This window comes from Dreissena polymorpha, chromosome 7, assembly GCF_020536995.1.
Source record: "Dreissena polymorpha isolate Duluth1 chromosome 7, UMN_Dpol_1.0, whole genome shotgun sequence".
In the NCBI taxonomy this organism is placed as follows: domain Eukaryota; kingdom Metazoa; phylum Mollusca; class Bivalvia; order Myida; family Dreissenidae; genus Dreissena; species Dreissena polymorpha.
Window position 1 is genome coordinate 37573185 of NC_068361.1, and position 26279 is coordinate 37599463.

General features: G+C 35.1%; 1 protein-coding gene across 2 annotated transcripts in view; it reads left to right on the forward strand.

Annotated features, from left to right (window-relative positions):
* Positions 1-26279, forward strand: part of LOC127839058 (uncharacterized) — a 311917-nt gene that overhangs the window by 43662 nt on the left and 241976 nt on the right. The gene's annotated exons all lie outside the window — the stretch shown is intronic.

The following is a 26279-nucleotide window of genomic DNA, read 5'->3' on the forward strand; positions in this document are numbered from 1 at the left end:
AAAAACATATGTGTTTTAAACTTTTTAACCTGAAATAAAATACCCGGTAGTATGTGCTTGTCGTTATGTTGTTGTATTGACTCAAGGTATGCTTAAACCTATGAATTTAAAGTAGATTGCTCATGTGTATTTTACTGCTCTCTAGTCTGTTTCCTGGGTAGAACCAGTACTTGGTATCGAGGGGAGATCTTTAGAACGATCCCACCGCGGGGATCGTACCTTTGAACAACCGGTCGCTAGGCAGTCACCATACCTATTACGCTATTGCGACTTTATTCACTATGATATTGAACTTAAAGAAACTCGTCCACAAGAACGTCTTTTAACATGAAGGCAACGAAACATAAATTGTTTGAAGCATAAGGCGAACATTTTTTTTCACGAACAACGCCAAAATTAAGGTTCAGTCCAATTGCGAAAATTCCCTAAAGCGTTACAAAATAGTATTAATAATGTTTCTGTTACCTTGTTCTAATTATTATTTTGTAACTGTGTCATAATATTATTCGAGGTTTAAAAAAAGAATTCACGGGTCATACACTAATTCGTTAACAGTTCCCTGTATTACTTAACGCTTGAATGAGATATTCAAACATACAATCATATAAACCTAGATTTGCACGGGTGTAACAATCGCTCCGGACGACTATGCGACAGTTAAACAAAAGCTAAGAACGTTTAACAGAATATTACAAGTATTAATAAACAATCAATATTGAGTTAATAACTTATATTTATATTAGTTTACGCATGACTTTAAACCAACCCCATTTATCAATTACCATAACCTCTTTCTATAAATATTAATTGTGTCAATTTTATCGAATGTATCGAAATAAGCGAAAACTTAAGCTGAAATTCTAAAACAAAGATCAGGGTCATCACAAACAAATTAGGGTCGCGCGCTTATTTACGCCTTAATTGATCATTGTGTGCTTGTCGGCTTGATCATACGCATTTGATTGTATTCCGTTTCTAATGTTGTAAAGGAGAGAAGAAAAGCTCCTTCGCCATTTCTAATCGTAACGGAATTTACTGACTGGATGACCGTGACCGACTTGAACGCATGCGCCGAGTATACTTCCGGAACCATGTATTAAGGGGATATTTGGAGTTAATGTAAAGTTAAAATTATGCATCCAGGTCTAAACCATATGAATAAAGCTAGGCCGATTTGGTAACAAATTATAAACCTGTCAGCGACACAGGTGGTTAGCGTGTGGCTATGATATTAATTAGTGAAAACATCATTTTGCATGATAAATAACCATATTATAACGAAAAATAAACTTTTCTGAAAAAAATATTTCACTATCAAATATATATATAACAAGGTATGCAACTCAAAATCACCTGAAAACGGTGTGCATCACTTTAAACAGCCATTACTTCATCAATTTTGCAGCGATTTTCATGAACCCGGTCTTATTCAACGCATAAATAAATTTCCTTTCATATCACAGTTAGAACATAAACCACATTAAATCATTTTGCTCACGAGAAAAAAACGTTGAGACGTTTATCATTGTCCCCATGGTAACGGTGAAGTGACTGGCAACGTTGCAGAGGTCTTCTGAACAAATACATGTGCCTGCACCTAAAAGAGTAAAACAGCGATCGCCCGATCCGCTGACGGAGCAACCTCTGGTTACAACTGAAAAATAAGCCAAGAGCGTGGTTCTTATTAAAAATTAATGCCATTGCAGTATTCAAACGAGTTAAGAACTTCGTATATATTTTCCTCAGTTGCAGTGTAATCTTTTATGGTCCAATGTGGACTTTTCAAACACAACAATTTATGCTTAACGCCGCATCTGTTTTACCAATTCCTAGCGTCTATTCATTCAATTGCGCGTTCTACCACTCTTTAAGTGTTTTTTTGTTCTCAGCCAGAAACACATCATATGGCAAATTTTAAAGTCTTTATTTAAATATCGTGCTTTGATAACTCGACAAAGTATTCATTTAACACATATCTATACTTTTGATTGACTATACGGTAAAAAAGAACATCAGAATAATTTGATTTAGTAATTGGAAACAATCACAAGTTGCATCTTTTTGGAAAAAAACAACAACACAAGAATGCACATTTCAGAACATTGTTTCACACTAGCTATTACAAGTATTTATATATATGCTTCTATCGTATTTTACTGTAAGAATTACGTGTTCAATATCGCATATAGGAGTACAACTTTCAATTAATATCGAAAATAATGGTTCGGCTACTTATTTAGATTTAAATAACCGATTTCGGTCTGTAATTAGACAAATAATAACTATCTGTATGGGTTTAGTTAAGGCAAAATGACAGGGGGCGCAGCATAACATGTTCATGCAATATTTTCCTTTCCGTCCTCTTTCATCTGTCGTTAATACTGACACTCACTAAGTGTTTTATATGGAGTAACCTGGTATTAAGATATCATTTTTTATACAGAACATACCTCATTGAAAATATTCTGAATGGGTGCTTGAAAATAAAAAGTGCAATCAATTAAGTCACTTAAAATAAGGATATTTATGAAAGAGTTCACCATGCCTTTTTCATGTCATTTTTGATTTTTTGTTTTATGTAAATCTCTAAGTCACTTTTACGCCAAAATGTGCAGTGTAACCGCTTATCTAGACCGACAAAGGATTAATTAACAAATGAAACAATATCTCAAGTAAGGGAGCCTGTAAGTTCTTACCACTTCCGAGTTTGTCTTTCACGCATGCGTCGGAACATGTTGTGGTATTAGTAGCGGTGAAGGGGTCCTTACAACTAGGGTCGGTTGAGATGTTACAAATGTAGCAGGTAACATTAGCTGTTCTCCCAACTGGCAAGATATATTAACATTAAATTTTAGCGATTATGAAAGATTTCACAGTTTTCAACCAAAAATAGTATTTTTGTTAAATATATATGACAATGCAATCGAACAATAAAATTATGTGTGAATATATTAATATTCAGTTTGCATTGTTCGGCATACTGTTTTATTGTGCATGTCGATAAAAAGACTTTAAAGGGACCGTCAATCACGAATGACGAAAAAAGAAAAGTTCCAAAATACCGTATTTTTTTTACAATTATTAGTTTATATTGATTAAATATTACGACTGGTTTATTACATTACTTGAAAAAAGCTCATATTTTCAGTATATTTTTAATAAATTTTCGCGATGTGACATCGATAGAACATCGCGAAAATAGGTGACATAACGATAAACACACTATAAATAACGCAAGTAGATTGATCATTTATATATAATATATATACAATTCACAACGCATGCACAATTTGCATTCCTGGGTTTACCACGTGGCGATGATAATCAATCTACTTGAGTTATTTATAGATATCTGGTACGCATACCCAGTAAACTTTTCTTACCGAATATATGAAAATATAAAAACTTCACAACGTTTTTTTCCAAGTATTGTAATATACCAGTCGCGATATTGAATCAATATAAACTTATAATTTAAAAAAAACGGTATTTTAGAACTTTTCTTTTTTCGTCATTAATGGTTGACGGTTCCTTAAAAAATTAAAATATATTTTTTGCATAAGTTTACGAATAAATTAACTAAACAGCACTATTATTTTGGCAATTCAAAATAAATCAATAGAACATAAGCTAATCAAAATATTATTATACTTTTTCTGTGTAACTGGGCCGATTGGATGCACCTAAAGTGTCGTCCCAGATAAGCCTGTGCAGTCCGACAAGCTAACAGGGACGATACTTTCCGCCGTTACTGGATATTTGTTTAGAAAAAAATCTCTATCAACGAAACATTTTTTAAAGCGGAAATTGTCGTCCATGATAAGCTTGTCCGGACAGCATTTGAGACTGCACGTTACGCACCTACATCAAATCGAATATTACCAGAACTCTACTCATATAATAACAACTCACCTTGGATGACCGCCAGCATTGCACACATAGCAAAACTAATCATATCCATGGTTGGATTCATGAATTGTATGTTCCACCCGTTGTTCTTAAACTTGAGCCTGTGAGTTGTAAGAGATACTGCGTCGTTGCTCCTTCTTAAATCCCATTTCTGTGCTATGACAACGGAGAATAAACTTCAAAACACTTAAATACATATTTCAAAATTCAGTCCTGAGTGGTATCACGCCATTTAGATGATGTCATACTGAGCAATGGGCGGAAACATGCTATGCATTGGTATATTAATCCAGCGAGGTGATACTGACTATACTAGGGTATTTTATCTTTAATGATGAGCTGTCGATCGACTGTTTGTTGAAATGGCCGAAAGATTGCGTAAATCCAAGTAGTCATATATAGTCATAGATAAGCAAATACTCGGTTTTAATCGGTTTAGCGAATTTGTCTGACATTTTATAAAATTCACGTTGTTTGGAATTTGATGCATTGAAGGTGTCCGAAAGGACAGATTGGCATGAAAACATTGCGAATACAGATGGCCTGATTGACTTTAATTTACTTATCTTATACATGCATATACTTTAGCATAACTCAGTGCAAGGCTCACTTACAAATATTCATTTGCATTGATACAGTGCGTTATCCTGTCCTATCCTATCTATTGTTAATGTAGTGTAAGGCAACACCCTTCAATAAGTGCAGTGTTTAAAGTAGGGTAAAGAAGGGCAACACAGAAAAAATGTTGTGAAATGTTGCCGACAGAAGTCCTGCATAAATCATTCCTAACATTACACACACACATCTTCTGGCTTCTTTGCCTATAAATTACGCGATATTCCAGATGATTGTTAGTTACCGTTGATGCGCTTTGTCAATATATGTGTTATAACCACCTTAAAAAATCGATTATTAGCCTCGGTGACCTTGACCCCAGTGACCTCAAACCTCATCAAAAGGTAGAGGTCCATGCAAGGTACCTACATGCAAAATATGTAAGAGATCGGAAAAATATTGAAAGTGCTATGAGAAACTGTAAAAAAATGTGATGGAAAAATCTATTATTAGCCTATGTGACCTTGACCTTGACCCCAGTGAGCTCAAACCTCATCAAAAGGTAGAGGTCTATGAAAGATACCTACATGCCAAATATGTAAGAGATTGGAAAAATATTGAATGTGCTATGAGAAACTGTAAAACAATTATAACCGAAAAATCTATTATAAGCATCGGAGACGTTGACCTTGACCCCAGTGATCTCAAACCTCATCAAAAGGGAGAGGTCCATGCAAGGAACCTGCACGCCAAATATGTAAGAGATCGAAAAAATATTGAAGGTGCTATGAGAAACTGTAACAAAATTGTGACGCAAAAATCTATTATTAGCCTCGGTTACCTTGACCTTGACCCAAGTGACTCAAACCTCATCGACAGGTAGAGGTCCATGCAAGGTACTTACATGCCAAATATGTAAGAGATCGGTTAAATATTAAAGGCGCTATGAGAAACTGTAACAAAAGTGTGACGGAAGGAAGGAAGGAAGTAAGGAAGGAAGTAAGGAAGGAATTTCAAACTGGCAAATATATGCTCCCCGAAAATTTTCGGGGAGCATAAAAACAAATCTGTTATTATATGGCCACAATAGAACAATGTTTATAGGTAGCTCAATGGTTGTGAAGTTTCTAGAAATCTAAACTTGCAGTGTTGCACAACCTTTTTGTACGCTAAGTGTCTTAATACTAATGCTTGCAATAAAATAAAAGCCCATTCTTAAAACGCCAATCAAATTGGCATTTTCATATTCACATCACAACTATCCGTCATTAAAGATTTACACCAAGTACCAATAATCTAGATGTTTGGATTTTCTAGGCTTGTATGCTGACTAACAGTGTTTCAGTGGTTACTGCAGCATAGTTGCTTGAATCATTAAGGTGACAGGTTGTTATTTAATTCATCTGTATGAAATGTTTTAAACTTTATTTTTGTTAAGTTGGTGCTTGTCAATTGATGTGAAACCTGGTGTCCAGGCCTAACCTCAATTATGACATTTTGGTAAGTAAATAATTAAATTAATTTTTGTTTGAAATGCTTTAAATCAGAAATATTACTATGAAAGAAACAACACTCTACACCCCAAATTTAATCAGTAACTAAAAATAATTTATTAGATATAAATGGTCAGATTTTCCATTTGAAGCGAGGCACGGTCCTGTCTAGTGTGTATAAATGGGAGGTATCCGAATAGTAAAATACAATTTTGCAATTTTTGTCCAAATGGTCTTAACAATGAAATTATTTCTAAAATTCAGATTCAAGATATCTTTGAAAATGTCATCCGTGGCAGATTTGCCATTTGAAGCGAGGCACGGTCCTGTCTAGTGTGTATAAATGGGAGGTTTCCGAATAGTAAAATACAATTTTGCAATTTTTTTCCAAATGGTCTTAACAATGACATTATTTTTAAAATTCAGATTCAAGATATCTTTGAAAATGTCATCGGTGGCAAAAGCAACAAGGTCTAAGACTGAATTATATCTCCTTATTGACTCTGTATCTGAGTTAGCAGGAAGCCAATTGCCGTCCTTGCATATGGCTCTTGGTTACTTTTTTCATCACCATATTGATCTTAAGGAGACAATAAGACCATCGTCAGATGTCACCATCAAGTACATAGTTCAGTTCTGGAATAAAGCAAAAATCCCTATGAGGGATCATCTACACTGCCAAGCCAAACTTCAGCAGACTTTTAAAGAATTGCGACTTCTAAAAAAGAACAAAGCTAGAAAGTCACCAACACAACTTGCAAGAGAGATGGCGTTTGTATCCAGGCTTGAAGATCTTTTTGATGTTGCTCATGCTGATGCTCTGACCACAACATTGGTATCACAAGAAGAGAAGGATTTCTTGTTAGCCCAACTAGTAACAAGTCATACACTGAAAAGGAAAAGGGAGCGAACAGCTGTCATAACTCCAGAACTTGCAGCTGCTCTAGACAGCACAAACGTGTCTAAACGCAAGGGTGTATATGTCGTAGCAGAAACAGAATAAACTTGGGGCAAAACATTGATACAAAATAGATACATGTACCACCCAACTCTTATCGAATCATCGTTACAGCCATATGACGGACTATGAACACATTTCTTTCAAAATTATCACTTTTTTATGCATTAGAACACATTTCTTTAGTTCGTTAGCTTATAAGATAGTGCTTCACAAACTATTTTATCATTTACAAGCGGTAGGCCTGCATTAATTGATCGCATTCGTGTAAACGAATGATAAGTAATGTAAGCATTGCTGGCTTTGGCCATCATCATCACCACCATCTTTATCATCATCATCATCATCATCATCATCATCAACACCACCACCACCGTCATCATCATCATCATCATCATCATCATCATCATCATCATCATCATCATCATCATCATCATCATCATCATCATCATCATCATCATCATCATCATCATCACCACCACCACCACCACCACCACCATCATCATGATCATAATCATCATCATTATCATCGTCGTCTCCGTCCTCATCATTATCATCAACATCATCATCATCATCATCATCATCATCATCATCATCATCATCATCATCATCATCATCATCATCATCATCATCATCATCATCATCATCATCATCATCATCATCATCATCATCATCATCATCATCATCATCATCATCATCATCATCATCATCATCACCACCACAACCACCACAACCACCATCATCATTAGCACAAGAACAACAACAATATTTTATTAATCGAGTGTCCACATATTACTATTCATTTTTAACAGGTGCGTTCCTCAACCCAATCGTTATATTCAATGTTCTGTGTGCAATGCCTATCGTATATCTGGAGATGTTCTTGGGGCAGTACTCGCAGAGTGGAGCAGTCTCCGTGTGGAGAGTCTGTCCCATCTTCAAAGGTATGCAAACAAGTTGATTGTTAAGGCGTATTACAGTGTAATATTTAAGTTCAACAAATTCCTGAATTGTTTCACATGAACCTCTGTAACGATTAAGGAACGCATGTCTTGCAAATAGTTGGAAATAGTTAAGATCCTTTTAAAAGACGCGAACTTCATATCTGCCATTCAGTCTCCACTGATTATCGCGTCTTTAATTTGGACGTGCCTTGTTGCTTCAGTATGTGATTTTAAATCGGCCCCGAGTGTAATAAACAACTTTATTTTGATCCCGCTTTATATAGGCGTAGGGTACGGCACCGTCATATCCACGTTCCTGTTGGGCATCTACTACGCGGTCATTATTAGCTGGATGCTGTTGTATTTCGTCCATTCCCTCTTCACGAGGCTCCCCTGGTCGTCCTGCGAAAACCAGTAGAACGTCCCTGAGACCTGTATCGTCGACAAGGTTGCGGCAGCCACGAGTTACGTCAGAGAAACCACGTGGCCCGCGAACGTTACGTCAGTGTTCCCGACGATAGCGCCAACGTTTCGACCGTGTTGAACAATACAACGGTTAGTGCGATTGTGCCATTGGGAAAGAAAGAAACAGCGGCTGAACAGTTTTTCAAGTAAGTTGTTAAAACATATTGCAATTAGGATCTCTCAGAATGTGGTTGAATAAAACAAAAAGCAATACAATATAACGTGTTAAATTGTAGCGCTGTATACATCATTTGATTGATTGCTTCCTTATCTAACAAAGAAAGTTATTAAATATACCATCGCTTACCGCACAGAATAAGATTGGTTTTTTATTGTACAGTACATCAAAGAAAAAGTGATAAACCCATTTATGCCTAGCGTCTAGAAAAAAGGCATTGGCAAACAGCGCAGACCCAAATGAGACGCCGCATGATGATATCACTGAGAAAGTGAATGAACCTCACCAAAGATCATGTTTTATGGTTTTTTGTAAACGTATATCACCGAAAAGGTATCGAATATAAAAGTTTCTCACAGTACGTGACTCAATGTTGCCTGTGAAATGCACCAAACATTCTTTTTGGGGGGGGGGGGGGGGGGCTTAATACACACACGATCGAACCTTCAACAGTAAATTTAATTACCGCATTCAAAAGCGTTCGCTTTAAAGAACTGTCGCTACCTGTACTTTCTACACAATGCCATGCATTTTATCATGACAAGCAATCGTGAAATTTTATAAGCAAGCATGCGTCGTCTGTATCGTTATACTACTAGTTAATTATTTCTCCTTCGTGCAATCTCTTGCACGACGGTTACATTACATTCACCTCTGTGTTGGGCTCAGAACGGACTATTGTTATGAAAGCGTCTCATTCATGTTATGATCATACCAAGCGTTCATCATTGAGGTTACAGTATACTAAACAATCTCTTGCACGACGGTTACATTGCATTCACTGCAATAAAGAAAACCATCTCATACCATGATATCTTATATCAGTCTTAATTCATTATTATAAAATTGATATGGTTTCTTGATGTTAAGAAACCAACAAACATGCACACTTCGAAGCAATTCCTAACGTCACTCAATAAACATTATGTTCAATTGTTGACATTTGTAAAGTGCGTGAAATGATTCCATCTGCGTAAATGGGCAATAAATTAGTTCCAAAGAGTTGCATTAAAACTATCAAGTTTTTGCACGATTTATCGTACATTTAAAAGTCATATTTCTTAATTTAATGCATGCGATCTTAAATATCCAATCAAATATACATTGAATGCGTTTGTTCGGTTTTAGCTATTCTATAGACAAAGTGGCGTGCTGAGCCTTTCGCAGAGTTGTATGTGAGAGCAAGGAACGACAACTCTGCGTGGAGATTGTCCTTCGTGATGTGTTTTAAAAACATGCGCAATCATTGGTAGGTAGTATATCAGCGATCTTCACTTTGTACAATATGCGCACAAGATAGATTCGTGTTTTCTAATTGATAACTCAACTAAGCGTAAGCATTATAAAATGTATTTACATACACTCGACTTGTCCTATACATAAACCGATCCTTTAACAAGTTATATACGTTTCTGATTGATGTTGTGTTTTGTATACTAAGTGTCACTTCAATAAAGGATGTGCCATGACGAATGTCTTTTCTTTTATACCTTATGATAAAATCTGACATTTCTGCAGTGAAATAACAACAGTGAAAATAACACAATTGTTCTTTTCACCGATGAAAAGAACAAATTTTCGGAATTCCTTTTTCTATTTTTAGATTATCATATCAAGATGTACTTCCAGTGTTTATATCCTTGTTTATATTTTTTCTGTGATCACGAGTGAAACAAAATCAATATTTTACAGAATCCAACACGTTTTCTTTTAGTTGTATGCTTTTTTACCGTTTATTTACATTGTAAAAGAGTTTAACTGAAGAATTTCCCTGGAATAATGACGTAATTTCGTCAACAAAATGACGTCATATCAATGTATTGAGGCACGCCACGGGAGAAACTCCGAGAAAGGGTAACTTTTTAGCCAAAGGGAAACAGCTGTTAATTATTTTCTTGAAAAAGGGGCATACAAGAAACAGAAAATTTGTTCATGTCAGTGTAAGATCGTTTGTTATTTCACTTGTGATCATGCAAAGTTAATTTCGCAAAAATGATTGAAACTCAAAATGAAATTCACACAAAAAAGTTATGTTGAGGACCGGAACCAGAAATTGGGTACGGTAGAGTTTGTGCAACCAAACACATTTTTTTAAAGCCTGATTGTTCAATCATAACGTCTCGAAAGATCTAATTTGCATCTGATACATAGGAAATGGGCAGGTTTCTCATTATACCTTAGTCACAAATAGAGACCGATCACCGTCTGATCAGCGGACAACGTATTTTAACGCTATCGGGCTGGCGCCCGGCCGATGAATGCACGGACACCAGGTCATTTTTTAGCACCGGACGGCGTCCGGATTAATTTTAAGTCTCACATAAATTTTACCCGACGTTGGGCCCGGAATAGAATCAAATTGAGATCGAAAAAAAGTTCGGACAATCAACGCTCGGTAAACACCCGGCGATCGCCCCACATCGGAATCATTGTACGAATATCGGCAAAAATCAGGGTATATCACAGGGTCATATGACGAGGGCCTACGCACGTTGACTGACGGACGCCGGATGGATCTCATTTTGATACACGTACAACGAATCCGAATTCGGAAAAACCGTTCGTTGATCGACGATCTTCTCTCGATCTTGATTCCTTCGCGGGCCCGACGTGTGGTAAAATTCTAAGTGAGACGCCGCCCGATGCTGCACAAAGACCCGGTGACCGTGCGATCATCGGTCGATATTCCAATATTCGGATGGTGAGATTGGTATCTTTTTGTGACTGAGGTATTAAACTGTGTCAATCATCGGACGGCGGACGGCTCCGACGTGTCCAGTCTTCCCGATGCCTGGAGATCGGTAATATCGGCCGGCGACCGGATTATTTTTGACTGAGGCATTAGACAGTGTGTTGTTAGCTATATATATATATATATATATATATATATATATATATATATATATATATATATATATATATATATATATATATATATATATATATAAATGGCATTGGCTTGGAATTGATTTATGGTTAACTATATGAAAACGGTTAAAGAGATATATTCAATTATTGAACTTACCCCTAAATAATGCAAATAAAACAATGCATCAACAATGACAGTCTTTTCTCATGTTATTTTTGTATTTAAAGATACAAGGCAATGATGCTATCGGAGGGCCTTGAAGTGAAGGGTAATGTCAACTGGCCATTCTTTGGATGTCTTTCTGCCATAGAAGTACTTTGCTTCTTTTGTATTTTCAAGGGCGTCAAATTGTCCGGCAAGGTGTGTTCATGTGTTTTGTGGTATGTGTGTACCAGTGTTTCCCCGAAATCAGGGCAGGATCGTGAAGCACGTTCAGCAAATATAATTTGCTTGAAACTATATAGGAGCCAATCATTGTTTGTTGTCATCCCCACTATAGGAGAAACTTTAGCTTAAACAAATGTATAGAGTAATGCCTTTCAGTCACCTTCCAAATCAATGAAAACGTTACTGAACATACTGTCTACCAAATCATATTGTCAATATGTAAGAACAACAATTTTGTGTGTGTGTTTTGTTCAAATTTGGGTCCGGTAGGGTGATCCATTCGCAATGGAAAAAAGTATATATATTTTTTCCAAATGGAATATAAAAATTACCAATTGAAGGTTTCCAAAAAAAGATTTTTTTAACATGTCTACACGTGTAAATTATCTCCAAGTCCAGCTCTATAAGTTGAAACTTAGAAAATATCATATTGATATAACTTGTAGTATCAAGTTCATATTAGCATAAAATCAATAACATTTATTTCCCAATTTTTTTCAAAAGAACGCAATATTTCCTAATTCAAAGGGACCCGGCCCATTACCAAAATGATGAAAAAACACTGGACAAGAATTAGGGCTCCAATTTTGATGGTTTAACTTTATCAACAGAACTTTCCATGAAGACTACGACATGACCTCGCCCCACTTATAAATAAAATAAATCCTGTATTATTTTTATGTAAGGAAATTCCAAAATGTATCATGAACAAGTTCGTTAAGATCCTGAACGCGCCTGACAGAACATTGTTTATAAGTAAATTATTTTCTAAAATCATTAAAATCAGGGTTGGCACAAATCGACCGCCCCCGGTTTTAACCAGCGGTTTTTACCGGTTAAAACCGCCCCGGTCAATACTCCCGAAGTGGTCATTACTGGTCAATACTGGTCGATTGAACTTAACCCCCAATTTTAATTTATATCCCATGCCTAATTAAACAATATTGATAATATAAATTAAACAGACATGTTGCCAATAATGTTAATAATAATTAATACCCACTATTTTATACCTGTTCATGCAATTTGTAGGCAAATCTCTCAAAATTTTGCAAATAAGTCAAAGTTGGTCAATTGGATTTTTCTGGTTGATTGAACTTTTTTTCAATTCTAATGAATTATAATGCTCAGATAATTCTGTGCTTGATTCAACAAGAACCTGTCAATTTCTGTGTATGAGTTAGTTGTTCCTCATACCCCACTGTCCCCACAGTCTTCTAACAGTCTTCTTACCTTTACAGGTTGGGGCACCCAAAACTGATAATAGGGCCTTAAATGGCACCTTTTTGACACAATCCTTACTTGTCATGTATTCTTGCATTGATTTCTTTAAATACTTTTTAAACAAAATAGTGAAAAAAAACTTTAATTTTTATTGATATAAGCATAAAAACATAATAAGAAATAATTATAAAAAGAAAAAATAATTGAAAAGAAGAGTAGACCCACAATTGGAAAACATTATTTGTTGGCAAAATCAAGAACTTTGATTGTTTATTCATTTGAATACCAATTGAAGTTTTTAATATGAAAGGGAAAAAAAAACTCAATATAGAAAGGAAACAAGTTAGAAGTAACTATTAAATTAATAGCAAGTACAATGTAATCTTCTTGTGTGAGTGATATGAAATAGCCTAAGGGCAGATTTGCTTAATTGTCAATATCAGAGACATAACACTGCATGCATTTTATTACCAACTAAGAGGCCAGATTTATAACCCTAGAATACACAAGAGTTCTGTTTGTCCATCTGCTTATCAAATAGATATATCAATAGATAAGTGAAATGTTATGGTACCTACAATAGTAATAATACAGATGTGATACACTGAGATAAAGATATTGCCTTAGTCCTTATGTATTTGAGGCTATTTCCATAAATAATAAAGAAGTAACTTTGTACAGCTTTAAAGATTTTTTTTACAATAAATAACTCAGAAAAAAGTTTATCAATTACAGAATAATTATTGATTTAATATAAAATGGCTCCTTTGTAATGTTTAAATGCTACAATTTTCAATCGACCAGTATTGACCAGTAAAGACCAGTAATGACCAGTTGTAGCGTAATTGCGTATTGTTCGTGGAAAAGACACAGTAACCAACAAAGTTCATTTCTGATTTCTTTGCGTTTTATTTCTGCTTATTAACACAGCACAACGTTTCCAAAATGTTTGTCAAATACAAGATACACGCGAAGCCCGCAACGGGCCCATCCCGCGAAAGCCAGCAATAATGCGACTTGTATATTCGGCCGTTCAAGTAAGACTGTCCATAAATATAGATATAAACAACGAAAGCTTTGATAATTGTTATGTGTACAATTCTGATTGGCTGTGTAACGTCACGTGTCTACATGTACAATTCTGATTGGCCGTTTGTTAAGTCACGTGTCTGCAACCTAAATATACGTATGCAACGGACACCTAACGAATACATACGGAAATAACCGAAGATTGGCACATACGGTAAGCAAATATTCGTGTCCGGTAATTATAACCCGAGGCTAATGATTTGTTGATCCAGATGGCTGCCTATTTAAGATTGTATGAAATGTGGTACGAATTTCGATCATTATATAAATCCAACAATGCCCGAAATGTGCGTTTTGTGTGCGTTATGTTACAAGTATTGACCGGTTTTAACCGGGTATTGACCGCTGGCCCGGTCAATACTCAATTGACCGGTCAATATGCCAACCCTGATTAAAATAGTTCTGAAATATGGTGTTTGAGGTGGTGTACTTTACGGTACTCGGACATTTCGTGTTGTTGTTTATATTCCTGGTACGGGGCTCGATTTTACCAGGAGCGGTGGACGGCATTAAATACTACGTAACGCCCGACCTCGGCAAACTTAAAGACACAAAGGTATGGCAACTTCAAATGAGACATGTGAAATCCGAGAACAGTCTGATAAAAAGACGAAACAGAAAAATGAATATAATCATGGTGAAAAGATGGCGGATGAATATATATGGAAGAAGTGCTTCGAAGACGAGTACGTGTAAATAGAAATGTAATTTATTTAATGGATACGCTGTTTGTTTTAGCGGTAAATACACAACATTCTAAATAACATCACCGAAATAGATCATATCTGTGAGTTCCTTGCCAATCGCTCAAAAACGTTGTTCTGACGACCTACCATCGTCGGTTCCGTGTGATATCCTTTTTAAATTTACTGATTTCCGAACTTATAAATTCAATGTTTTTAGTTTTTCAGACATGTAGGTGACTGGTCAAATGTTTCAATTTAATTAGAAAAGGGAAAACAAATATTTCATGTGTGTTAAAATAGATATGGAACACAACGGCAGATGTACAAAATCTTGAGGTTTACTTATGAAATAAATGTGTAAAACAATTTCAGATCTGGGCGGAAGCATGCATGCAAGTGATCATCTCGATAGGACCTGGTAGCGGAGCCATGAGTACATTCGCAAGCTATAACAAGTTAAGAAACAATTGTGTCAGGTAGTATTATCACGTTCGTAAGCTATAACAAGTTGAGCAACAACTGTGTCAGGTATTAATCACGTGTGCAAGCTATAACAAGTGGAGCAACAACTGTGTCAGGTATAATGATCACGTGTGCAATCTATAACACGTCGAGCAACAACTGTGTCAGGTATAATGATCATGTGCAATCTATAACACGTCGAGCAACAACTGTGCCACGAATGATAATCACGTGTGCAATCTATAACACGTCGAGCAACAACTGTGCCACGAATGATAATCACGTGTGCAATCTATAACACGTCGAGCAACAACTGTGCCACGAATGATAATCACGTGTGCAATCTATAACATTTACAGCAGAAACTGTTTCAGATATGATTTCATAAACTGATTTGCTACAAATTGTGAACACTATATATAATCATTTTAATTTAATTGGTTAAAACACCAAACCACTAAAGTTAACATTGGTTTCCATGGCACATTAAACTTTTCGGTTGAGTTCAAGAAGGTCGAAACAAAAATAATTGTAATCGTATCTTAAACGTTATTATGTCATGTCAAAACAATAATATATCTGAGGTAAATGTTGGCGAATAAAGATTTACCAAAAATACATCGACGAGAAAAAATGGCTCCAATAAAATGGTTCGTATCTTATGTTTTAAATCGGACCAATAATATTTCGGGTACGGAAGGAACGGTCTTCTGCAAATCGATTTTGAATCAAAGATTTAACACAAACAAGTTTAGGAATCATTAACTGTAAACCACTACCACAACTAAATTATTTCAATCGAAACTTTAAACGACACGAAACAATCATTAATCTGATCAGATCATATCAATTTTATCATTCGTTTGCTGCTTTTTTTTGTTTTTGTTGTCCCGAAATCTTGACAGTCTAGCTTGATTTTGACACAGAATTTACGTTACACGAGAAACGTCATTAATCCCTATTAAGTTTAATGAAAAAGTATGGGAAGCTTCTTCTGTAATACATGTTAGTGAATGAAAAAAAGAGAGAGATTATATATTAATGATAACATACGGTCGGTATATCGTAAGCGATCCAAATATAGACGTCCAGCACAGCTTTGCACTAGCTTAATTAGGTCCAAATAGCGACTACATCGCAAGAACGAATAGCATCTTAGTAATTGTAACATGCCCCAAGTAGTTGCTGACTTTCTAACGTAGATGACTCCTCCGCGTTGGCCGCCGTCTGATATGCTCTTCACGAAGACACCACAGTATCATTTGCGAATTTTACGAAATTGTTGAATTTTGAATAAGGACGCGGTGCGTGTACTCTACAACAGTCCGGTGCTAATGTGTGCAAGAATTGTCTGTGTTCCAAAGGGAAGCTTTGCTTGAACTAATGAGACTGTTAACCATTTCCCAGGGACGCGTTGCTTATGCCCATGAGACGTGTTTCTCTTACAATGTAACGCGGTACTTATGTTACGGTACTGGTTTCAACGCATTGAAAATTATGTTAACGTTTTGTTTTATTTTACAGGAATACGGAGCTCATGCTCAAAAGATATGTTTCTCATCCACAGGGACGCTGTGCTTGTGTGTCTGATGGACCTAATCACCGGCTTTTCGGGAGGATTTGTCATCTTCTCTCTTCTTGGTCACGTTGCTTATAGGTCGGGACTGAAAATATCGGACTTCCAACAATCGGGTATAGAAGCGCCCTTTGGCCATATATATTTGGGACAAAGCTTAATAAGCCTAGACATCATATAATATTGTTATCACACAAGTAAAACAAGTATTTCAAATGACTCTGTAGGCTTTATCACGGTGATAACCTCCTCCATGCAGACAAAAAAAAATCAAATAAAAAAAACCAACATATATCACTATGGTGATTTGCTTTTATACCGTGCGACCTATCCGCTTTCAGTTGAAAGACCGCTGTGGTCTTGACCATTGAACAGTTGTTCACATTGTTAAACTGTAATGAATTACCCTTGCGATGGACAGATGTTCAAAAGGTTTAAGCGGCCCTTTGTTATCATTACGGTATGATTACTAAAAAAGGACTTTACCCATTGTGTCACACCGGTTTTACTGACCTGTGTGAATGCGCGCTAAGCATTGTAGGAAACGGACTTTTTTTTCCATCATGGCGTTGGTAAACATAATAAACATGAAAGTGAAAAATGGTAATTAATTATTATCAAAAACAGGCCCCATCAAACCGGGCCAGCTGTAATATATATTTGGATGCAGTTTGTGCTTCAAAAGGAGCCACTTTTCATGTCGGTCTATTGTTTGTAAAAATCACTAAACACGAAATTAGACTAACTAAACACGTTGCAATACTGTTACTTCGAAATGGTAAATAAATCTAAATCATAAATATTTATAATTAAATACCTGCTGAAATTTGAGAACGTAAACGATTTAAAATAAATGCTGTGAACATTACAAGGAATCGATCATGTAGGCCTACTGTGTGAGAGGATTAATCAGGGATAAAATAAAATGGAGTTCGAAGGATCTAACATTTTGAGGAGGACGTCATGGTATCTTGGACATTTGGCACTTTCATATATTTATTTAGTAGAAACTGAAAATGCTGAATGTGCTTATTGCAACATCAAAGACGAGCAGGTGTGATTTTTACAGCTTTATTTTTCTTGCCATAATATTGTATGTTTTCCATTGAATTTATATGCCAGTGCTTTTTTCAACATTTTCGGAATGGGGCCGGGTCCCTTTATTTTGGAAAATAACGTGTTCTTTTGAGTTAATTTGGGAGATTTATATTGTTGCTTTTATGATTAAAAAAACTTTGAAGTTGATAATAATAGTGATTTTAATAAGATATAGTTTAAGGTTCAACTTCTTTAGCTTGACTTTGAGATAATTTACATGTTTATATAATTATTAAAATATTTTTTGTGTGTATGGAAACCTTCCATTGGGAATTTTTAGGTCCCATTTGCGAAAAATATATAGGAGGTTTTGGGGATTCCGATAATGACGTCACGTTTGCGCATGCTCAAATTTTGGCCGTCAAAACTATGGTGTACGAACTGGTCCAAAACTATTCTATACTGTCCGGGACGGTTTATAAACCGTCCGGGACGGTTTGTAAACTGTCCCGGACAGTTTACTAAACTGTCCCGGACAGTTTCTTACTTTTGAACCGCTCGTACGTCTGTAAACTGTACCGGGCGATTTATTTTGTGGATTACAAACCGTCCGGGACAGTTTAGGAAACTGTCCGGGACGGTTTCCTGGAAACTGTCCGGGACGGTTTCCTAAACTGTCCCGGACGGTTTGCAGGCATAAATTTTAGTACGGCATAGGTTCTTAAGACCATAGTCGGACAGTTTAAACCGTCCCGGACAGTTTACTAAACTGTCCCGGACAGTTTAAACCGTCCCGGACGGTTTATGCGCACGAACGGTCCAAAACTTTCCTAAACCGTCCCGGACAGTTTGTAAACTGTCCGGGACAGTTTAGTAAACTGTCCGGGACAGTTTACAAACCGTCCCGGACGGTTTCTAAACTGTCCGGGACAGTTTAGAATAGTTTTGGACCAGTTCGTACACCATACAAAACTGCGGCCATTCTGCTATTGTTTGCATGTGATCAACCGCATCGTGATAAGGTTACAATCATATTCGCGACCCTTTTGAAGAACAAAAAATACTCTGAACTTGAAATTCTTTCAGATTAAATTGAATCCAATGAACGAACACAAATAAGGACGAAAACAGACAACAAATTAATTGAATTTATGTAATCAAAATATAGAAACTAATTTGAACCTATTTGTCTGTAAAAACTTACCTTGTTGCAGATTAACTAAATCCTCTTGATAAATGTAAATGCTTTTATTTAATTGTTCACACCAGTTTTGACACTCTTTGTTTCAGCATTTATAACCCAGTGTTTAATTGCCCCTTTGTTTATCACAAACCGATTATCTCGATATGATCGGATACTGTCCAGACAATTACTAAGAAAACAGTGTGCTATAAACCCAGGGACCTATACTTGTATGACTCTGTATGGGGTCTCTGCATAAACCACATGTGTCTGGTCATTAAACACAATTTATGATACCTCCATGTCATCTCTTAGCATATAAAGTCAAAAACTAAACAGTTGCTTTAATAAAATATTTGAACATATTTAAAAAATAGACATTTGTCCAAAATGGATTAACAGCTAGGAACTATTAAGTATATATATATTAGCCAGTTTAAACATAACAATAAAGTGTTTGATAACTATACATTTGAAATATTTTACAAATTTGCTGCTACACAATTAACGAATTTAACGGGTACCTGCAAATGTAAACTCTGCTATAATGTGTAAAGATCGTGTGTTACTGCAGTATTCGAAACATCATCACGAAAACAAGCAATCGCGTTTGGTCATTATATACGGATATAAAATACTTGCGTAAAATAAATTAAATGTGTAGATTTATGGTATCATAAAATGCTAGATTTGTATCGCTCATTATCGGTATCCAGACAATCGCACCTACGGACAATCGCTCCAACGCTAACTTTGACAGGGCGGACAGTCGCTCCTACATTATTTTGTTGACCCGGACAATCGCTCCTACATTATTTTGTCAACCCGGACAGTCGCTCCTACATTATTTTGACTCCACGGCAATACATAATATACGCCGATCAAAGGTTAGCACATTTAATTAACCGATAATTAAATTTGCCAACTTGTTAAAATAAAAGTTCAGAAGAACATTTGTGGAAAAAAAGCTAAATAAGACAGATATTTAACTCTGAAATCGGAAATGTATGTACAGTCGAATTCGCCACCATGTTGCAATTTATGAATTTCGTCTTCAATGTATAATTTTTCTTGTCTATTTTGTGTTATTGTGACATATACATATAACATTTTATCATTACAATTTAACATAAAAAATTATATAAAAATCGTGCATTATCACTTTAACACACTATTTTAATAATTATAGAAATGCCGATAAAGAAATCGTTCAGTGTCATATATCAATCGGTCAAATGTGATAACAATGACCTTACGAGTTGTTTACTTACCTTAATTAACTTTAATGTGACGCCAGTCTGTAAGCGTTATGCGGATCTTTATGCACGGTTCGCACATCATAGGTGTCAAAATGGTCATTATCGATTGATACTACCATTGTTGATATAGCAATTATTGATTGAATGATATTTATTGAAAGATTGTACTTGAAAACGATGTTTGCGTTTTATTAACTGTCTGTCTGTCTGTTAATAAGTAAATTAATCACATTGATCGGCTCATGTTGAATCGACTTAACAAGTTGGCAAATTTAATTGTCGGTTAATTATAGGTTTAACCTTTGATCGGCGTATATTTAAGAAATAATTCGTGTACGCTATAGTTTGTTGTCGAATAACCCACGGCCGGAAGTTTAGATGCGTAGGGATTAAATCACGAGTGCGAAGCACAAGTGATTTGAAACCACGTTTCTAAACTTCCGGCCATGGGTTATTCGACAACAAACTATAACGTACACGAAATATTTCGATTCTAACACGATTTTACTAAAGATTTATAGAACTTATCGTATTTTTCTTGCATACTATTTTATGTGAAGCTCCGCCCATAAAAAATAGCTTTCGGCTGTTCGGTCGATCAGATCTCCGCTCTCAATAACGAAATTGGGTTAATTTTACGCATTTCTGTTCATAGCGTAGTATTTTGTCACGTGACTTTCATTCATAAAATACCGGAGTATTACGCTGGTGGAAAATGTATCGGCATGTTTTGTTCAGCTACAGCGCGTGCTTTCAGTGTATAAGCTCCGCCCATAAGTTATTGCAGAATAACCCACGCTTGATTTCCTTCTTTGTCTATAGAAAACAAGTCGCGTGCCGTGTTAGAATATGTATTGCCGTGGAGTCAAAATAATGTAGGAGCGACTGTCCGGGTTGACAAAATAATGTAGGAGCGATTGTCCGGGTTGGAAAAATAATGTAGGAGCGACTGTCCGCCCTGTCAAAACATCGTATGAGCGACTGTCCGCCTTTTCAAAACATCGTAGGAGCGACTGTCCGCCCTGTCAAATTTACCGTAGGAGCGATTGTCTGTAGGAGCGATTGTCCGGGATTCCTCATTATCGCTAGAGAAGAGTTTTAAATATACATGTACATGCAAAGACAGTTCAATTTGCAAAATATGCAGGTGTAATTTCAATTGGAATACTTAAATTATTAATATTTCCATTCAATTTAAACGAAACGAAAATTCATTCAATGTAAAAGAAAATTAAAACTACATTTCAAGATTGAAAAATCAAATGTATTGAGCTATTTAAGGGCTTTGTTTTATAACTGATTCAATACACCACTTACACTAAATTTCAATCTCTAATGAAAAATAGCGGTTCCGGTGTCAACAGTGTAAACAATGTAGTTTCTTTTTAAAAACCATATGCAATCAGTGCGATTAAAAGCGCGAAAAGTGTGAAAAGTGTTAATATAAAGGACTAAAACTTTGAGGAAAAATGTACGTATGAAACACATTGAAACAAAATAAGTATGTTGATGAAATGAAAGTTTTTCAAAGCTAAATACGTTGGGTGGGGTATTGTTTCTCAAAAAAGCTTTTTTTGCGCGCGTTGGCATGTACCGTTTATCCGTCACGCTCTACCAAAAACAGATGAATGGTCACGCTTGAGAAAGCAAACTTCGAGTGCTAATCAATGCAACCATAGTGGTATTAGCTGTAGACTCTACCGTAAATTATAATCTGTTATAATTATAATACCCATGTGATTTTTTAACCAATAAAGGACGCTCAAATCAAAATATGAATTAAGGGAAACGGACACTGTCATCGACAGCAAGCGAAACCTCCACAAACACTAGTCTGTTGGAAACATCAGTATTTGAAAAAAACGAACCTACCAAAAGCAACAATCAATCTAAAAAAACAACAACAAAATCAAAACCGGACCCCAAAAAACAAAAAACAATGACAACTTTTGGCACAAACTCGCAAAATGAAAATCGCGACGCAAGTGGTTCGTCAATTGAAAAACGCCTCGAGGAAATAAGCAACAAACTATCAAACGTTCTAACCAAAGACGATTCAACATTCATAAAAGAAATAATAAGAGAAACGGTGGAACAATTAAAAGATAACCTGCTTGGCAATGTCATCCGTCGGATCGAAATCCTCGAAAGTGATGTCTTCGACCAAAAACGCGAAATTGAAATGCTAAAAAAGGAAAATGAAACCAAAAGCAAACTTATCGAGCAGTTAAAATCGCAAAATGCAAGCTTAGAACACAAAAAAGCCGATCAATCAATGAACCATGACGAATTTGCAAACAACACAGAGCAGTACAGCAGACGGAACAACCTCAGGATAGCCGGTATCCCTGAGGACCAGGACCGTCAATCCTCGGTGTCGGTGGCAAATAAAGTCGTTACGCTTGTGAATGAACATTTAGGAATCGCGATTGAGCCCAATGACATAGACATAGCCCACAGGCTAGGGAAATTCAAACCCAACTGTAATCGGCCTGTGATTGTGAGATTTGTGAGACGGCAAACAAAGATTGACATTATGCGCAAAGCCAAATTATTCAAAGGGTCAAGCATCTTTGTTAACGAGGACCTAACGAAACTGAATGCTGAAGTGTTAGCGTCTTTACGCCTAAAGCAACCCAGTTCTGTTGAAAAGTCCTGGTCCTATGAAGGAAAAATATATGCGTTATTCAAAGGGAACGAACAACCTACGCACATAAAATACTCAGAGTACAAACTCTGGCTAGAAAAGCCGTGGCCTAAAAAGTCGTATTCCGAGAGCGTTGGGACCACAACCAGTACCAGAAACAAAGTGCCCGCTCATTGAAATGCCTGATTATGAACCAAAAACTGTGTATCAATGAACATGTATCACCATTACTTATATATATCAAGTGCTATTTTTTTAATGAAATGTACTTGCATGCTGCCTATCAAAAGTCTGTTATGACTCATAGCTGCCTAAATTACGTTCTAGTCTATAACATTAATGTACATTGAACAAAGTATAAAATAATACGTGTAATGTATACTTGTAAATTCTTGTATATAATCAGGCTACGCGTATGTACTTGAGGTAGTCTTCCCGTCAAAGTTACGTCCCTTGTTCTACAATAAACCATAATTCATAGCATAACAATGACCTCGTTTTAGAATAAACCATAATTCATAGCATAACAAATTGTTATTTATATTTATGATAAAATACAGTATTTTTTGCGAGTACAATATTGTTTTAATAAAACGCCAAATTGATAAATTGACAAATATTAACTCCACATTCTTGAATACACTTAAAGGTCCTTGAGCACATGAAATAATCGTGCTTGCAAAAGTGAATATGTGTTTATGTGCGTATTGTTTCAATTTGATTATGTACATATGTCTTATGATATGATTTCATGACAGTGTGCTCAAGTTTGTGTTTTTGTACATAGCATGTAATATAACTATAGCGCTTAATTAAATTTGCTTTTTCCCATACAGTAACTTTTACTATAATCAAGCCGCTAACCTTATGTTTTTGTGTGTATTTGTGTATGCTGGTGTTTATTAAAATTCACACGAACTATCCATTTATGTTTGCCACTTTAGTGCTAAATTTAATACTCTTTTTTCAATACAGTAATTATTACTATAATCTAGTTGCTAACCTTCAGTATTTGTATATACTTGTGTATACTAGTGTTCGTAAAAATGAACATGAAATATTTAATTTATCTGAACTTCTTTGTGCACATTTAAACCAACATGTACTTACTTTATGTGCAGGAGAGTAGCAATAATACATATTGATACACCAATTTATGCATGCGTTTAAATTTAGTTTTTAAATATATATGAATATAATCCAACATGTACCTGTTTTATATGCATGGTAGCGGTATGATTTTATATTTATACATCACTGTATATAATGAACATGAACAGAAATAAGAATCTTTAATAGCAATTATGGTCTTTATACATATTCTAACATATAAACAAAAGCTGTTTATTGTTATCTTTAATTGAATACATGATCATTCAGTGTAACACATTGCTAAACAGTGTATCCACTAATATACCTTCATTACATGATTTTTCCTTCTAATCGGTGAATGTTAAATATAGTATAAATACATTTAAATAAATTATATTTTTGAAGGTATTAGAAGTACTGAACTTAGGATTATCTGTTGTCTTCATTAACATACTTAAGCAATATTGTTTTGGGGTTTTTATGAAGGTGTAAATAGTGGAAGACTAAAATCATCCTTTTATTTTTCATGTAACACTTTATAATTAGAAGTACTTAATTTATATATTTACTCTTACTTCATTTTCGCTTTCATATGAAGTTTTTTTTTAAGTGTTTAATGAACTTGGGATGTAAAATACATTTATACTGTCTGATTCAATAATACTGTCTGTGTAAGTATTCATTTTTCTCATATTAATCAGTTATAAAATTATTAGAAAAAAAGAAATGCTTGTCAAATACATACCTTCTCCTACATGCTGATTAAATTAAACTGATACTACAAAGTAAAATGAATTGAAGGGGATTAAATAGGTATACTTTTTTGTTCCAAAATTAACATACTTGTTGAACTCTAGTTTTCACTTGAATGAATAAATGATAATATAACTATATTTATTCTACAAAATACTCATTTATGTATGAGCAATTGATTTTATAACTATACTTATTCCACAAAACACTAACTATGTGCTAACATTATGGCATTTAGACAAACATACTATTATTTTACATTTAATAATCCAAATTAAATTGGGTCAAGTATAAGGTTTGATGTGAACATTCAAAACAAATACAAATTGTCAATTCTGCTTTTTGAGTTATTGATTAAAAAACTATTTATTGTTTATTACAGTAACTGGCATATCGTACTTATACCTTAACTATGGTTATGTTATGAGTTTATGAAACCTTAGCAAAACTGTTTTAGTAATCTCCTGATAAAACATTTGTACTTCAATTATATAAATTAATCCTTAATAGAAGTTGTCACAAATTTGTCAAGGCTCTGATCCATGGGTATGAAACTTGTGTGAATTTTGTCCATGTTTAATCTGAAAATACCTGGAAAAAAACTTATTTGTTACCGTTTTAGATTGACAGCTCTTGTTGCCTGCCTTCTTGTACATAACTTAAACCAACAGTCGCACAACCACTGTTATTGATTTTTGGGTTATGCTACTATAACATGTATAAATTTGTAAATAGTCTATGGCAATTATACGTTATTGTTATGTACTTGTATGTATTTTTCCATGTTTATTTTGAAAATACCTGGAAAAAAACTTATTTGTTACCGCTTAAGATTGACAGCTCTTGTTGCCTGCCTTCTTGTACATAACTTAAACCAACAGTCGCACAACCACTGTTATTGATTTTTGGGTTATGCTACTATCACATGTATAAATTTGTAAATAGTCTATGGCAATTATACGTTATTGTTATGTACTTGTATGTATTTTTCCATGTTTATTTTGAAAATACCTGGAAAAAAACTTATTTGTTACCGCTTAAGATTGACAGCTCTTGTTGCCTGCCTTCTTGTACATAACTTAAACCAACAGTCGCACAACCACTGTTATTGATTTTTGGGTTATGCTACTATAACATGTATAAATTTGTAAATAGTCTATGGCAATTATACGTTATTGTTATGTACTTGTATGTATTTTTCCATGTTTATTTTGAAAATACCTGGAAAAAAACTTATTTGTTACCGCTTAAGATTGACAGCTCTTGTTGCCTGCCTTCTTGTACATAACTTAAACCAACAGTCGCACAACCACTGTTATTGATTTTTGGGTTATGCTACTATCACATGTATAAATTTGTAAATAGTCTATGGCAATTATACGTTATTGTTATGTACTTGTATGTATTTTTCCATGTTTATTTTGAAAATACCTGGAAAAAAACTTATTTGTTACCGCTTAAGATTGACAGCTCTTGTTGCCTGCCTTCTTGTACATAACTTAAACCAACAGT